We start from the raw sequence: 16,687 nt of genomic DNA on the forward strand, positions 1-16,687 counted from the left end.
AGGTAGTTATTAAATAGTTAATAACTATTTACTAACTATTCTGCCTAGTTAAAATAAATACAAACTTGCCTGTAAAATAAAAATAAACCCTAAGCTAGATACAATGTAACTATTTGTTATATTGTAGCTAACTTAGGGTTTATTTTACAGGTAAGTATTTCGTTTTAAATAGGAATAATTTAGTTAATGATAGGAATTTTATTTAGATTTATTTAAATTATTTTAAGTTAGGGGGGGTTAGGGTTAGACTTAGGTTTAGGGGTTAATAAATTTAGAATAGTGGTGGCGACATTGGGGGTGGTAGATTAGGGGTTAAAGGGGCACGCTACACCAGAATTTGTATTGTTTTAAATACCTTTATTACCCATTCCTAGTTTTGCATAACCAACACAGTTATATTAAAGGGACACCGAACCCAAATTTTTTCTTTTGTAATTCAGAAAAAGCATGCAATTTTAAGCAACTTTCTAATTTACTCCTATTATCAATTTTTCTTTGTTCTCTTGCTATCATTATTTGAAAAAGAAGGCATCTAAGCTTTTTTTTGGTTTCAGTACTCTGGACAGCACTTTTTTATTGGTGGATGAATTTATCCACCAATCAGCAAGGACAACCCAGGTTGTTCACCAAAAATGGGCCGGCATCTAAACTTACATTTTTGCATTTCAAATAAAGATACCAAGAGAATGAAGAAAATTTGATAATAGGAGTAAATTAGAAAGTTGCTTAAAATTTCATGCTCAATCTGAATCACGAAAGAAAAATCTTGGGTACAATGTCCCTTTAATATACTTTTAACCTCTGTGATTATCTTGTATCTAAGCCTCTGCAAACTACCTCTTTATTTCAGTTCTTTTGACAGACTTGCAGTTTAGCCAATCAGTGCCTGCTCCCAGATAACTTCATGTACACGAGCACAGTGTTATCTATATGAAACACATGAACTAACACCCTCTAGTGGTGAAAAACTGTTAAAATGCATTCTGAAAAGAAGTAGCCTTCAAGGTCTAAGAAATTGGCATATGAACCTCCTATGTTAAGCTTTCAACTATGAATACCAAGAGAACAAAGCAAAATTGGTGATAAAAGTAAATTGGAAAATTGTTTAAAATGACATGCCCTATCTGAATCATGAAAATTTATTTTGGACTAGACTGTCCCTTTAATAAATGTAGGTAGGTTAGTTAGTGTTACAAGGTGTGAATGGGGAGCAGGTGTGTTTAAATTTGGAGTTTTCGCTCTCGCACTCTCTCATACTGGTCACTGGAAGTTCAACATGGCACCTCATGGCAAAGAACTCTCTGAGGATCTGAAAAAAAGAATTGTTGCTCTACATAAAGATGGCCTAGGCTATAAGAAGATTGCCAAGACCCTGAAACATAGCTGCAGAACGGTGGGCAAGACCATACAGCGGTTTCACAGGACAGGTTCTACTCAGAACAGGCCTCGCCATGGTCAACCAAAGAAGTTGAGTGCACGTGCTAAGCATCATATCCAGAGTTTTTTTTTTTAAATAGACGTATGAGTGCTGCCAGCATAGCTGCAGAGGTTGAAGGGGTGGGGGGTCAGCCTGTCAGTGCTCAGACCATACGCCGCACACTGCATCAAAATGGTCTGCATGGCTGTCGTCCCAGAAGGAAGCCTCTTCTAAATATGATGCACAAGAAAGCCCGCAAACAGTTTGCTGAAGACAAGCAGACTAAGAACAGGATTACTGGAACCATGTCCTGTGGTCCGATGAGACCAAGATAAACTTATTTGGTTCAGATAGTGTCCAGCGTGTGTGGCAGCAACCAGGTGAGGAGTACAAAGACAAGTGTGTCTTGCCTACTTTCAAGCATGGTGGTGGGAGTGTCATGGTCTGGGCCTGAATGAGTGCAGCCGGCACTGGGGAGCTACAGTTTATTGAGGGAACCATGGATGCCAACATGTACTGTGACATACTGAAGTAGAGCATGATCCCTCCCTTCGGAGACTGGGCCTCAGGGCAGTATTCCAACATGATAACGACCCCTAACACACCTAGACGACCACTGCCTTGCTAAAGAAGCTTAAGGTAAAGGTGATGGACTGGCCAAGCATGTCTCCAGACCTAAACCCTATTGAGCATCTGTGGGGCATCCTCAAACGGAAGGTGGGGGAGCGCAAGGTCTCTAACATTCATTAGCTCCGTGATGTCGTCATGGAGGAATGGAAGAGGACTCCAGTTGCAACCTGTGAAGCTCTGGTGAACTTGTGTGCCCAAGAGGTTAAAGGCAGTGCTAGAAAATAATGGTGGCCACACAAAATATTGACACTTTGTGCCCAATTTGGACATTTCCACTTAGAGGTGTACTCACTTTTGTTGCCAACGGTTTAGATATTAATGGCTGTGTGTTATTATTTTGAGGGGACAGCAAATTGACACTGTTATACAGACTGTACACTCACTACTTTACATTGTAGCAGTGTCATTTCTTCAGTGTTGTCAAATGAAAAGATATATATATATATATATATATACATACAGTATATGTCTGTAAATACATATATACACCCCCAGAGGCAGAACTTTTCTTCACTTTCTGCAATGAGGTTTTTTTTTGTGAAAACATTTCTGCAGGTCATTTGCTGTTACGTGAACTTCCTAATATTGTATTTTTGTTATTGACTCAATAATTGTTTACTGTGTATAATACCTCAATAAAGAATAAATATATATATATATATATATATATATATATATAGTATACAAACAATTTCCAGCTCTACCCTCCAAGTATCAACCGCCTGGGTGCAGAAATAAGTAATATAAATCATCCAAGCAAATGCACTCTCAGGTCTTTTCAAATAGGTTCTTTTAATGGAACGTTTTCGGTGTTCACAACCCCTTCATCAGCATAAACAAACAGTCAAATATCACACAATTTATAGTATGTCAAAATAGTGTCTCACCAAACAGATTTGCTTTCAAAAGTGCGCCAAATACCGAGTGTGGAACGCATCTTGCGTTCCACCGTGATCATGTCAACCGGAAGTGATGTCACTTCCGGTTTCGCGACATGATAGAAACATATCAACATTACTTTGTTTTACAATTAATAACACATTATGGTGTACCCAAAATTATCAAAGAGGCAATTTAAGAATAGTGCCAACAAACAAAAATGATTGCTAGTGATCTGTACATACAATATTCTAGTGTATATCAATCGTCATCTTAACCGTAACTATGGTTACGAGACATCAATAAGTGATTGAGTTTATATAGTGGGAAATTTCACTCGTGCAACAAATATGTACAATGACATGACTGGCTACTAATGTTTTAGCAATATTCTGTGTCATGTCAATTAACAGCAATGCATGATAATATATACATAGATACGTTAAAAAAGAAAACTAAATATAAAAATAAACGTAAAACAATGAACTTAAAAAGTGGCTGTTCTTGCTCAGACTCATTATCAAAACATATAGCAATGTGCATTGCCTATTGCAAAGTATATATACTTTATACAAGCAGTGTATCAAAGAATCGTGTTGCAACATTGTTCTGTTGTATATTGCCCTAAATGTGAACATATATATAAGAGATGTACTGTGGCTATTTTGCGTACGGTTTGTTATATTAGCATTCAACCTTAGCCTATTTGAAAGTACATCTGTATCCCTCAGATATCTAACCCACTGTGACAAATTCACTAAATGATATAGTTAAATCTCAAAAGCTTTCTAATTTAGCATATTAGGACAATGAGCAATATATTGAGTCGTGACCATCATTATTGTGCCTCAATTCCTGTATATAGAATAAAGTGCCCCAAAGGTTATACATGTACATTATGTGGTGTATATACATATATCAAGACAATATCAAGAGATTAATATCTTGTGACACCACAATGATTCAGGTAACAATGTCCAACATATAGATGACCCAATGTGGACACATAAGGACAGTTCATCTTGGGGCTTCTTGGTGTTATGTAGCTAGGTTGGTATAAGTCCCAATTAAAGGTGTAAGGTGCGAAATTGGGTAATTTCACCTTAGAGACCAGGCTTCCACAACCAAGATGGGGGATAAATTCCTCCACCCTGGTGTGTCGTAAGTCCCCAGCCCACATCGCTCGGAAGAGCCATGGGGCTGGGAGCTTCACGTAGCCACAATGACCCTAGGTTATACCTCAAGCATGTAGCACTATCATATACCCTTAGATAAGATTTTTGAAATCTGGGGTGGTGTTTAATCCGCCTGGATGGATAGTCCCCAACTTAAAGATCCATTGGGCTTCCCGTTTGAGTAGTATCTTGCTCCTATCCCCTCCCCGATCAAGCGGGAGTATATGATCGATGAGGACATATCGGATTGAAGATACCGCATGGCCTTGTTTAACACAATGGCGTGCAACTGGTTGGTCAGAATCCCCCTGTTTAAGTGCCAATCTGATTGCGTGCCTATGGTTTGCCATTCGTTCCTGTAACGTGCCTGTGGTTTTACCCACGTAAAAGCAAGAACATGGGCAAAAAAGAAGGTACACCACGTGTGTGGTAGTGCACGTGATGGAATGCTTGATCACGTACCTCCTATTAGTGTGTGGATGATGAAAGGTTTTAGTACTGACCAAACCATTGCACGTAGTGCAGCCCAAGCATTTATATGATCCTTTGATGTTTATTTTAGTCCCTGTGGTGTAGCTAGCTCTTTGATCTGTGCGCATCAAGAGGTCTTTGAGGTTAATACCCCTCTTGAAGCCCACCATTGGTTGTACCTGTCTGGTAAATGTTAACTTCGGGTCTGATGTCATAATAGGCCAATGTTGATGTAAGATACGTCCTGTATTCTTGGTAGTTGGGGTAAAAGTAGTGGTCATAATAAGCTTGTTACTCGTGTCCTTCTTGGGTGTGGGCTTGATAAGTTGTTCTTGAGTGAGTGAAGATGCTGCACTCATGTTTTCTTGGATAATGGAAGGTTTGTATCCCCGCTCACGGAATCTTTCTCCCACTCCTGCCAATTGGGAGACCCCAGTTTGTATCTCTGAATTATTTCTCATGGTTCTCACAAATTGAGATCTGACTATGCCCTTCAAGAGGGCAGGAGGATGACAGCTGTCAGCGCTCAGGATGGAGTTCCGATCGGTTTGTTTGTGAAAAAGGGTCGTGCCCAATTGATGTGTTTTTTTTAAACACAGTCAAGTCAAGAAAGTTAACGGACTGTCTGTCAACCGTCATTTTGAATTTAACATTGCTTGTGGCCGTGTTAAATGTTTCAAACCAACCTAGTAGTTCCTCCATGGTCCCCCGCCATACCATGAAGATGTCATCAATATATCTGTAATAACATACTACCGCTAGATTGGCAGTGTTCCATAGATACAGATTTTCAAATTGAGACATGTACAGGTTGGCGTACGCGGGGGCCATGGAGGAACCCATGGCTGTGCCAGCTGTTTGTAAATAGAATTTACTCTCGAATCTGAAGTAATTCTTATATAAACAGAATTCGATCAAAGAGAGAAAGAATTTAATTGGTGGACCCTCATACAGAGGGTTATTGGTAATATGTTCCTCAACAGATTTGAGACCCTCAGTGTGTGGAATAATAGTATACAGACTGTTGACGTCCAAACAGACCAACAGGTCATCGGGTTGGACGTCAACAGTCCGTATCTTACGTATGAAGTCCCCTGTATCCATAATGTATGATCTCACCTCCCTGACAACAGGTTGTAGTAAAATGTCCACTAGCTGTGCCACCGGCTGTGTCAAGGAGCCCCTTGCTGACACAATCGGACGGCCAGGTGGATTATCTAGAGTTTTGTGTATCTTTGGGATTGAGTACAAGATAGGTATTTTAGGATAAGTAGTGGTACAGAAATCACGGATATGTTCAGATAGCCAACCTTGTTCAAAACCCATCTGGATCAAAGTATCCAGTTGAAGTTTGAATCTGGAAGTGGGATCATTAGGTAATACAGAGTAAGTATGTATGTCTGTCAGCTGAGTCAAAATGTCAGTACGATAATCCTCATAGTTGAGTATCACTATGGCTCCGCCCTTATCGGCGGGCCTAATGACTATACTTGGGTCTTCCTGCAGGGTCTTTATCGCCTTTAATTGCCTTTAATTGGGACTTATACCAACCTAGCTACATAACACCAAGAAGCCCCAAGATGAACTGTCCTTATGTGTCCACATTGGGTCATCTATATGTTAGACATTGTTACCTGAATCATTGTGGTGTCACAAGATATTAATCTCTTGATATTGTCTTGATATATGTATATACACCACATAATGTACATGTATAACCTTTGGGGCACTTTATTCTATATACAGGAATTGAGGCACAATAATGATGGTCACGACTCAATATATTGCTCATTGTCCTAATATGCTAAATTAGAAAGCTTTTGAGATTTAACTATATCATTTAGTGAATTTGTCACAGTGGATTAGATATCTGAGGGATACAGATGTACTTTCAAATAGGCTAAGGTTGAATGCTAATATAACAAACCGTACGCAAAATAGCCACAGTACATCTCTTATATATATGTTCACATTTAGGGCAATATACAACAGAACAATGTTGCAACACGATTCTTTGATACACTGCTTGTATAAAGTATATATACTTTGCAATAGGCAATGCACATTGCTATATGTTTTGATAATGAGTCTGAGCAAGAACAGCCACTTTTTAAGTTCATTGTTTTACGTTTATTTTTATATTTAGTTTTCTTTTTTAACGTATCTATGTATATATTATCATGCATTGCTGTTAATTGACATGACACAGAATATTGCTAAAACATTAGTAGCCAGTCATGTCATTGTACATATTTGTTGCACGAGTGAAATTTCCCACTATATAAACTCAATCACTTATTGATGTCTCGTAACCATAGTTACGGTTAAGATGACGATTGATATACACTAGAATATTGTATGTACAGATCACTGGCAATCATTTTTGTTTGTTGGCACTATTCTTAAATTGCCTCTTTGATAATTTTGGGTACACCATAATGTGTTATTAATTGTAAAACAAAGTAATGTTGATATGTTTCTATCATGTCGCGAAACCGGAAGTGACATCACTTCCGGTTGACATGATCACGGTGGAACGCAAGATGCGTTCCACACTCGGTATTTGGCGCACTTTTGAAAGCAAATCTGTTTGGTGAGACACTATTTTGACATACTATAAATTGTGTGATATTTGACTGTTTGTTTATGCTGATGAAGGGGTTGTGAACCCCGAAAACGTTCCATTAAAAGAACCTATTTGACCTGAGAGTGCATTTGCTTGGATGATTTTTATATATATATATATATATATATATATATATATAATTAGACAGTTACACTAAAGCATCAGTTCAATTGCAATATGTTGATTAATTGTAGAATAAAGGAATTTTTAGTTTTAAAATATAGTGCAGCAGTTGAAAACTGTATTGCAAATTAGCTGCAGAGAAAAAAAAAATTCAGAGAGCCAGTCAACAAATGCTCTGTTGCTTTGCAGCACTGCTCCATATTTGACAGTTCTCTTCAAAAAGCGCTTTGTTCTAGATACACTGTGTTAAGGAAAATGTACACAGTGCAGCCAGAATCGAATGTGGAGCAGTGCTGCAAAGCGAAAGAGCTGACATTTCCTGCACGTGTTCGATTCTTTCTGCAGACATGCTGCATTTTCTGCGATGACATCTCAGATAACAGCATGTTCTGCCTTATAAACATATAAATACATACACACATATAAATAAACACACACACACACATATATATATATATATACACAGTGGATATAAAAAGTCTACACACCCCTATTAAAATGTCAGGTTTCTGTGATTTAAAAAAAAATGAGACAAAAATAAATCATTTTAGAACTTTTTCCACCTTTAATGTGACCTATAAACTGTACAACTCAATTGAAAAACAAACTGAAATCTTTTAGGTAAAGGGAATTAAAAAACTAAAATAATATGGTTGCATAAGTGTGAACACCCTTTAACTAATAATTTATTGAAGCACCTTTTGATTTTATTACAGCACTCAGTCTTTTTGGGTATGAGTTTTTCAGCATGGCACATCTTGACTTAGCAAGATTTGCCCACTCTTGTTTGCAAAAACACTCTAAATCTGTCAGAATGCGAGGGCATCTCCTGTGCACAGCCCTCTTCAGATCACCCCACAGATTTTGAATTGGATTCAGGTCTGGGCTCTGGCTGGGCCATCCCGAAACTTTAATCTTCTTCTGGTGAAGCCATTCCTTTGTTGATTTGGATGTATGCTTTGGGTCGTTGTCATGTTGAAAGATGAAGTTCCTCTTCATGTTCAGCTTTCTAGCAGAAGCCTGAAGGTTTTGTGCCAATATTGTCTGGATTTGGAAATGTTCATTATTCCCTCTACCTTGACTAAGGCCCCAGTTCCAGCTGAAGAAAAACAGCCCCAAAAACATGATGCTGACACCACCATGCTTCACTGTGAGTATGGTGTTCTTTTGGTGATTTGCAGTGTTGTTTTTGCGCCAAACATATCTTTTGGAATTATGGCCTAAAAGTTCAACTTTGGTTTCATCAGACCAGAACACCTTTTGCAACATGCTTTTGGGAAACTTCAGATGTGTTTTTGCAAAATTTAGCCGGGCTTGGATGGGTTTTTTTTGTTTGTAAGAAAAGGCTTCCGTCTTGCCACTCAACCCCATAACCCAGACATATGAAGAATACGGGTGATTGTTGTCACATGTACCACACAGCCAGTACTTGCCAGATATTCCTGCAGCTCCTTTAATGTTGCTGTAGGCCTCTTGGCAGCCTCCCAGACCAGTTTTCTTCTCGTCTTTTCATCAATTTTGGAGGGACATCCAGTTCTTGGTAATGTCATTGTTGTGCCATATGTTCTCCACTTGATGATGACTGTCTTCACTGTGTTCCATGGTATATCTAATGCCTTGGAAATTCTTTTGTACCCTTCTCCTGACTGATACCTTTTAACAATGAGATCCCTCTGATGCTTTAGAAGCTCTCTGTGGACCATGGCTTTTGCTGTAGGATGCGACTAACAAACTGTCAGGAAAGACCTACTAGAACAGCTGAACTTTATTTGGGGTTAATCAGAGGCACTTTAAATGATGACAGGTGTGTACTGACTCCTATTTAACATGATTTTTAATGTGATTGCTTAATTCTGAACACAGCTACATCCCCAGTTATAAAAGGGTGTTCACACTTATGCAACCATATTATTTTAGCTTTTTATTTTTATTTCCCTTTACCTAAAAGATTTCAGTTTGTTTTTCAATTGAGTTGTACAGTTTATAGGTCACATTAAAGGTGGAAAAGTTCTGAAATGATTTATCTTTGTCTCATTTTTTTTACATCACAGAAACCTGACATTTTAACAGGGGTGTGTAGACTTTTTATATCCACTGTATATATACAAACTTACCGGCCACTTTATTAGGTACATCTTTTCAATTGCTTGGTAACACAAATTGCTAATCAGCCAATCACATGGCAGCAACTCAATTCATTTAGGCATGGTGAAGACAACTTGCTGAAGTTCAAACCGAGCATCAGAATGGAGAAGAAACGGGATTTAAGTGACTTTGAACGTGGCGTTGGTTGTTAATGCCGGACGGACTGGTTTGAGTATTTAAAAAACTGCTGATCTACTGGGTTTTTCACGCACAACCTCTAGGGTTTAAAGAGAATGGTCTGAAAAAGAGAAAATATCTAGTGAGCGGTAGTTGTGTGGTCGAAAATGCCTTGTTGAGGTCAGAGGAGAATGGGCAGACTGGTTTGAAATAATATAAAGGCAACAGAAACTCAAATAACCACTCGTTACAACCAAGGTATGCAGAATACAATCTCTGAACGCACAACACGTCAAACCTTGAAGCAGATAGACTACAGCAGCAGAAGACCACACCGGGTGACACTCCTGTCAGCTAAAAACAGGAAACTGAGGCTACATTTTGCACAGGCTCATCAAAATAGGACAATAGAAGATTGGAAAAACGTTGCCTTTTCTGATGAGTCTCGATTTCAGCTGTGACATTCAGATGGTAGGGTCAAAATTTGGCATAAAACATGAAAGCATGGATCCATACTGCCTTGTATCAACGGTTCAGGCTGGTGGTGGTGTAATGGTGTGGGGGATATTTTCTTGGCACAGTTTGGGCCCCTTAGTACACATTGAGCATTGTTTAAATGCCACGGCCTACCTAAGTATTGTTGCTGATCATGTCTATCCCTTTGTGGCTACATTATACCCATCTTCTGATGGCTACTTCCAGCAGGATAATGCACCATGTCACAAAGCTCACATAATCTCAAACTGGTTTTTGAACATGACAATAAGTTCACTGTACTCCAATAACCTCCACAGTCACCAGGTCTCAATCCAATAGAGCATCTTTGGGATGTGAGATTTGCATTGTGGATGTGCAGCCGACAAATCTGCAGCAACTGCGTGATGCTATCATGTCAATATGGACCAAAATCTCTGAGGAATATTTCAAACACCTTGTTGAATCTATGCCACGAAGAATTAAGGCAGTTTTGAAGGCAAAAGGGGGTCCAACCCGGTACTAGCAAGGTGTAACTAATAAAGTGGCTGGTGAGTGTATATATATATATATATATATATATATATACCGGATCAGGTCTCTTGCACCCATTCCGGACTGGGGTTAACTGCCTGTGGCTCTGGTGACATCACAGCTTTTTTGATGTGCTATTTAGCACCCAGGGCTGGATGTTGCTGAGTCACAGGATGTGTACCTGATCCAGTCTTGGAGTGCAGTTCCCTTCCATGTTTTGTATTTTCTATGGGTGATTACATCCACCAGTGCACCCCTTCTTTGTTCTCAGTCTGTTTGGCTTTGTGAGCTCGCATGATGGTGTGGCTGTGTTAGGGACTCAGGCAATGGAAAGGACCTTGACGTGGTGCCTGAGCTTTCCCATTTGGCCAGATGCGGTGACTAACCTTTCCAGTTGTGATTTTATCTTAGCTGTGAGCTAGCTGGTGAGTGCTGGGTGTTTCTATGTGTTGTATTACTTTTTATTTGTAATCCCCCTTGTTTCTTGCACCCATTCCAGACTGGGGTTAACTGCCTGTGGCTCTGGTGACATCACAGCTTTTTGGAGTGCTATTTAGCACCCAGGGCTGGATGTTGCTGCGTCACAGGATGTGTACCTGATCCGGTCTTGGAGTGCAGTTCCCTTCCATGTTTTGTATTTTCTATGGGTGATTACATCCACCTGTGCACCCCTTCTTTGTTCTCAGTCTGTTTGGCTTTGTGAGCTCGCATGATGGTGTGGCTGTGTTAGGGACTCAGGCAATGGAAAGGACCTTGACGTGGTGCCTGAGCTTTCCCATTTGGCCAGATGCGGTGACTAACCTTTCCAGTTGTGATTTTATCTTAGCTGTGAGCTAGCTTGTGAGTGCTGGGTGTTTTCTATGTGTTATATATATATATATATATATATACACATATTTAGACATATATATGTATGTATCTCTATGTTAAAACCCTTTGCATGACTTTTTTTTCTAATACCTGCGACCTCATATCTTTGAGCCCTTATAACTTTGTATTGCAATTTTTTTTTATATAAGATAAGGTTATTATGAGTGTCACTGTACTTTTCAATGTAATTTTAATGTGTTTTGTGTCACTTTTTAGTTGAGCATAACAGTTAACCGGAGCTCTGAAGTCACGACATCCGACGTGCATTTAATTAAATTGCACTCGAGCAAATGCGTTTATTTTCAACTTGTAATATGCATGCTACTTCTGACATATGGAAAGAGCTGCAATAAACCCCTTATCACTCATGCAAAACAGTTAGCATGTCACTCATAATCTAGCCCTTAGTGTTAAGGGGTACTTAGTACTTGCACAATGTATCTCATATTCGGCTGTGTTCAGATCTATTTTATTTCTTGTCTTTGTAAATTTCTTGTTTATACCAATAATTCTGTGTGTATTGTATTATTGACTCTATAATGGAACAGACTGGAGCTGCCCATCCTGGGTTTGTCCCATTAGAGGGTAACCCTTCAGATTTGGTTGCCCCAACAAATAAATGCATGCTTTGCAAATTGGTTACTGTATATCTCCCAGCTTAACTTTGCAGTTGTTGTCTAAGTTCTGTTTTACAGTCTAAAATGTCTATGGCTTCTACTGTTTTTTTAGTCTGTCTGCCACCATTGTATACTACTCATGTGGCATTATAGATTTTTTCCCAGATTTTAAGACTCACTTAAAATCTGCTATTTCTGAAGTTATGGCAGTTATGCCGCCTTCAAGTTAGTGTAAATCTGTCTCCTCATGTCCATCTACTAGTGGTGAGTTCCCTACTGTCTCTGCGACTATTCTGCAAGTTCATTTACCTGACTCTGAGAATTCTTCCTCTATATCTAATAGGGAAATTTCAAATTTGGATCTAGAACCTGAGGAGTCTAATTTTAAGGGGACACTGAACCCAATTTTTTTCTTTTGTGGTTTGGACAGAGCATGCAATTTTAAGCAACTTTCTAATTTACTCCTATTATCAATTTTTCTTTGTTCTCTTGCTATCTTTATTTGACAAAGAAGGCATCTAAGCTATTTTTGGTTTAGTACCATGGACAGCACTTGTTTAATGGTCGGTTAAATTAATCACCAATCAGCAAGAACAACCTAGGTTGTTCACCAAAAATGGGCCAGCACCTAAACTTACATTCTTGCTTTTCAAATAAAGATACCAAGAGAATGAAGAAAATTTGATTATCGGAGCAAACTAGAAATTTGCTTAAAATTACATGTTCTATCTGAATAACGGAAAGACCCTATGGATAGGAGGTTGGAGGGCTTTTTCCGGAAGGCTTTTCTGCAGGACTGTATCATATTCTAACCAGCTGTGGGTATCGCTTGTGTTGCAGAAACAGCATCTCTTTGGTGTGATTCCTTATCTAACTTGGTTTCAGAAGAATCACCCTTAGAAGATATTCAGGAGCGCCTATGCTGCTTGCGACTGGCACACTCTTTTATTTGTGATGTGATCATTCAGATTGTCCATACTAATGAAAAGAATACAGCAATGGCTGTCCTTGCTAAGAGGGCTCTGTGGTAAATTTCATGGTCTGCCGACATTGTATCAAAGCCTAGACTGCTAAAGTTAGCTTTCAAAGGAAAGATCTTGTTTGATCCAGGCCTGGACTCAATTATTTCTATGGTCACAGTTGAGAGATTTATTTTGTCTTGTGCCAGAAAAGCGTGCGGCATTCCTTCAGTACACAGTTGTAATATAATATGTTTGCTAATTCTTTTTTTTTTTTTTTTGTTCTTTATTGACCTAATATAATAATGACATTACAGACATTATAATTTTGCATTGTACAAAAATACAGAAACATTAATTTTACAAAAAGAATTTGGTCTGAATTTTTTATAACTGTGTATATATAAGAGAAAAGGAAAAAACAAAAATATGTTTACAAAATATGAATGATACTACACAAGAAGACATTATATAGTAAGACACCAAAGACAATTCTGTTATAACACTCCGTGGATATGGTACATCATTTGACCTAAAAATGGAAAAATATAATGAAAGTATCTATCCAAATGGCAACGTTAGGTGTTTCTGTAGATCTCCATCTCCTAACTATGACATATTTGACCACATTACATAACGTGTTGAGTAATTTCTTTTGAACAACCGGAAGTGATTAAGGGAACCCATGAAACAGACCGATGTTTCCAATGCTATTGCCTGCCAAAATGGGATTAGTTTCTGGTAGTTCCACCAAATGTGTGCCATATCTCCTATATCACGTTCGCATCTCCAACAAATGTTTTTCACTAATAGATTAATTTTCCTATGTTTACCTGGGTTAAGTACCAGCGATGCAAAATGTTATAATTCTCTTCAAAGATTTTACATGAGATAGATAATCTCTTCACATTACTGAAGATATTGAGAGATTCTGAATAACCGTATTCTATATTTAATGATTTACCCCAATTGTTTAGGTATTGCAGAATATATCCAGGACTTGTCTGTTGTAAGATGTTATAAATCAAAGAAAGGGTATGTTTCAGAGTATTGTGGGGCACACATAATTTTTCAAAGGCTGTCAATGGACTGAGAAGATTAAGCTCATCTATATGCTTTTGTATATATGAATGGCATTGGTAATATGAGTACCATTGTTGAAAAAAAAAAAAAGGAAAAACCAGCGTCTGCTAATTCCTGTTGTGTGTGTGTATATATTTTTGTTTCAGTTATGTATGCTATTTCTAATTAACTAAACATACATATTTATACATTCCTTTGTTAATTTCAGTTACTAATTTTATAGATCTGATAGACAATGTTTTAGTAGTAGTCATAATACATTGAAAATAGTCTAGGGCACAAGTTTTAGCAGTTGCTAAAATAATCATCATCATATTGCCAATTACTACCAACAATATTCATTGCAGAATCATATGGCTATATTGTAATCATTCTTTATTTGGCCTTTCCATTGGGAGGATTCTGATAGGTCATCTAACAGATAATACATTACTTCACACATGACTCTTCGCATAACCTCACACTGAACTATTACTACAATATAAATGCATGTCCTTCTTTCTTTTCTGTTCCCTTATTTTGGAAATGGGATTCTTGTTTTTCTACACCTGCATGTTCTGCACATAGGGGAAAATATTCTACAGATTTTTTATTGAAAAATTCCTATAAATATCTGTATATATCTATACCTATATATAATTATATAAATAAAACAGGCAAAGGGAAGGCACTCACCGTAATAATTTCAATACTTTATTCTCAAGTTAACGTTTTCGGGGTTGCCCCCGTCCTCAGACCACTATATATATATATATATATTTATATAGGTATAGATATATATATATATATATTTATTTATTTTTACTTGATATAGCTAAAAAATTATTCAAATTTAATATTGCAAATTATTTTACTTTCCTTATGCTCAGTCATTTTTCCTAACACATTTTCAAATGCATTACACAAAGCGTAAAATACACATTTTCAGTGACCAGATAGTTAGCTCTCCCCTACACATCCTTATCTTACGAAGATGCTTTGGGTTGGTGTTGTTTTTTGTTTTGTTTTGTTTAATTCATTGTAAATACATTATCTATATTTTGCATTGTATAATCCAAGGAATATAAAACTTACATTTATTGTTGTATTTATTAGGAAAGAAGTTTGTTATTTTTATAATGACACTTGTTGCATAATTCTAAGGTAATGTAAATGTGCTGATCTCTGAGTTTTCACCACAAGTATTTTTGCAATTTCTAATTGCCTGTACTATTTTAAAATACTTTCTAATAACTTCAGGTGCAAGGTAGACACTGGCTTCTTAAATTTAGGCCACAGCACCCTGTTTTATAGTTTGCAATATACCCATGGGTGTCCCCACTTCTCCCTGCCTGCCACCAACATCCACACCTAAAATGTAACATTGGAGGCTGGATCCTTTCTAGACCTTGCAGATGTGAAATACAATCAAACTTTTGTTGTTATATAATGTATAGGGTACTTTATCTATCTATCTATCTATCTATCTGTAATCTATCTATTAATATCTATATCTATCTATACATATCTAGCGCTCGTTTCTGAGAGAGCTCTTTCTGTATGTATTTAGTCTCCCTAATGGAAAAGGGGAAACCAGACCTGAACTCTATTATTTCTACTGTCACAGTTGGCAAGGGAGCATTTTTGCCCCAAGATAAAAAAAATCCAGAGTGAAGGGCATATTTGGAAATATTTTTTTGTTTCTTTCGCCAATCTAGGAAACAAAAATGTTCCAAGCAAAAATCAGATTCCACAAAATCCACCTGGAAACCTTAGAGTGTGCTTAGAGAAATATGGCTGCACCTCACTGCCCAATGAAGGCCAAACGATTATCTGGGGTTGTCATGTTCCTTGTTTAGAGTGGAATTGCCTGGTATTTCGAGGCTAGACTGACCTTGTTAGACGGGATCCTACTGATATACTTCAGGAAAGTTCTTCTCTGTGAAAAGCATTATTGGGCTAAAATAAGCTGCTCCCAGGTAATTCGCCATAAAGCAAGCTAACAAGTTATTGAGCTTTTCTTCGTTCCTGAGAGAGCGCTTCTTTTTCTGTATGTATCTATATACATATATATTTCTATCTATCTACACTAGTGTTCAAAAGTTTGGGGACACTTAGAAATGTCCTTTGTTTTTCAAAGAAAAGCACATTTTTTTGTTGATTAAAATAACGTCAGATTGATCAGAAATACAATGTAGACATTGTCAATGTTGTAAATTACTTTTATCTGGAAATGGCTGATTTTTAATGGAATATCTACATAGGTGTACAGTGGCCCATTATCAGCAACCATCTGTCCTATGTTCCAATGGCACGTTGTGTTTGCTAATCCAAGTTTATCATTAAAAAGGCTGATTGATTATTAGAAAACCCTTTTGTAATTATGTTAGCACAGCTGAAAACTGTTGTGCTGATTAAAGACGCAATAAAACTGGCCTTCATTAGACAAGTTGAGTATCTGGAGCTCATCATTCTTTTCTTTTTCTGAGAAATAAAGGCTATTTCATGCAAGAAATTGCCATGAAATTAAAGATCTTGTACAACTCCGTGTATTACTCCCTTCACAGAACAAAGCAAACTGGCTCTAA

Source organism: Bombina bombina, chromosome 5 (assembly GCF_027579735.1).
Source record: "Bombina bombina isolate aBomBom1 chromosome 5, aBomBom1.pri, whole genome shotgun sequence".
Taxonomy (NCBI): Eukaryota; Metazoa; Chordata; class Amphibia; order Anura; family Bombinatoridae; genus Bombina; species Bombina bombina.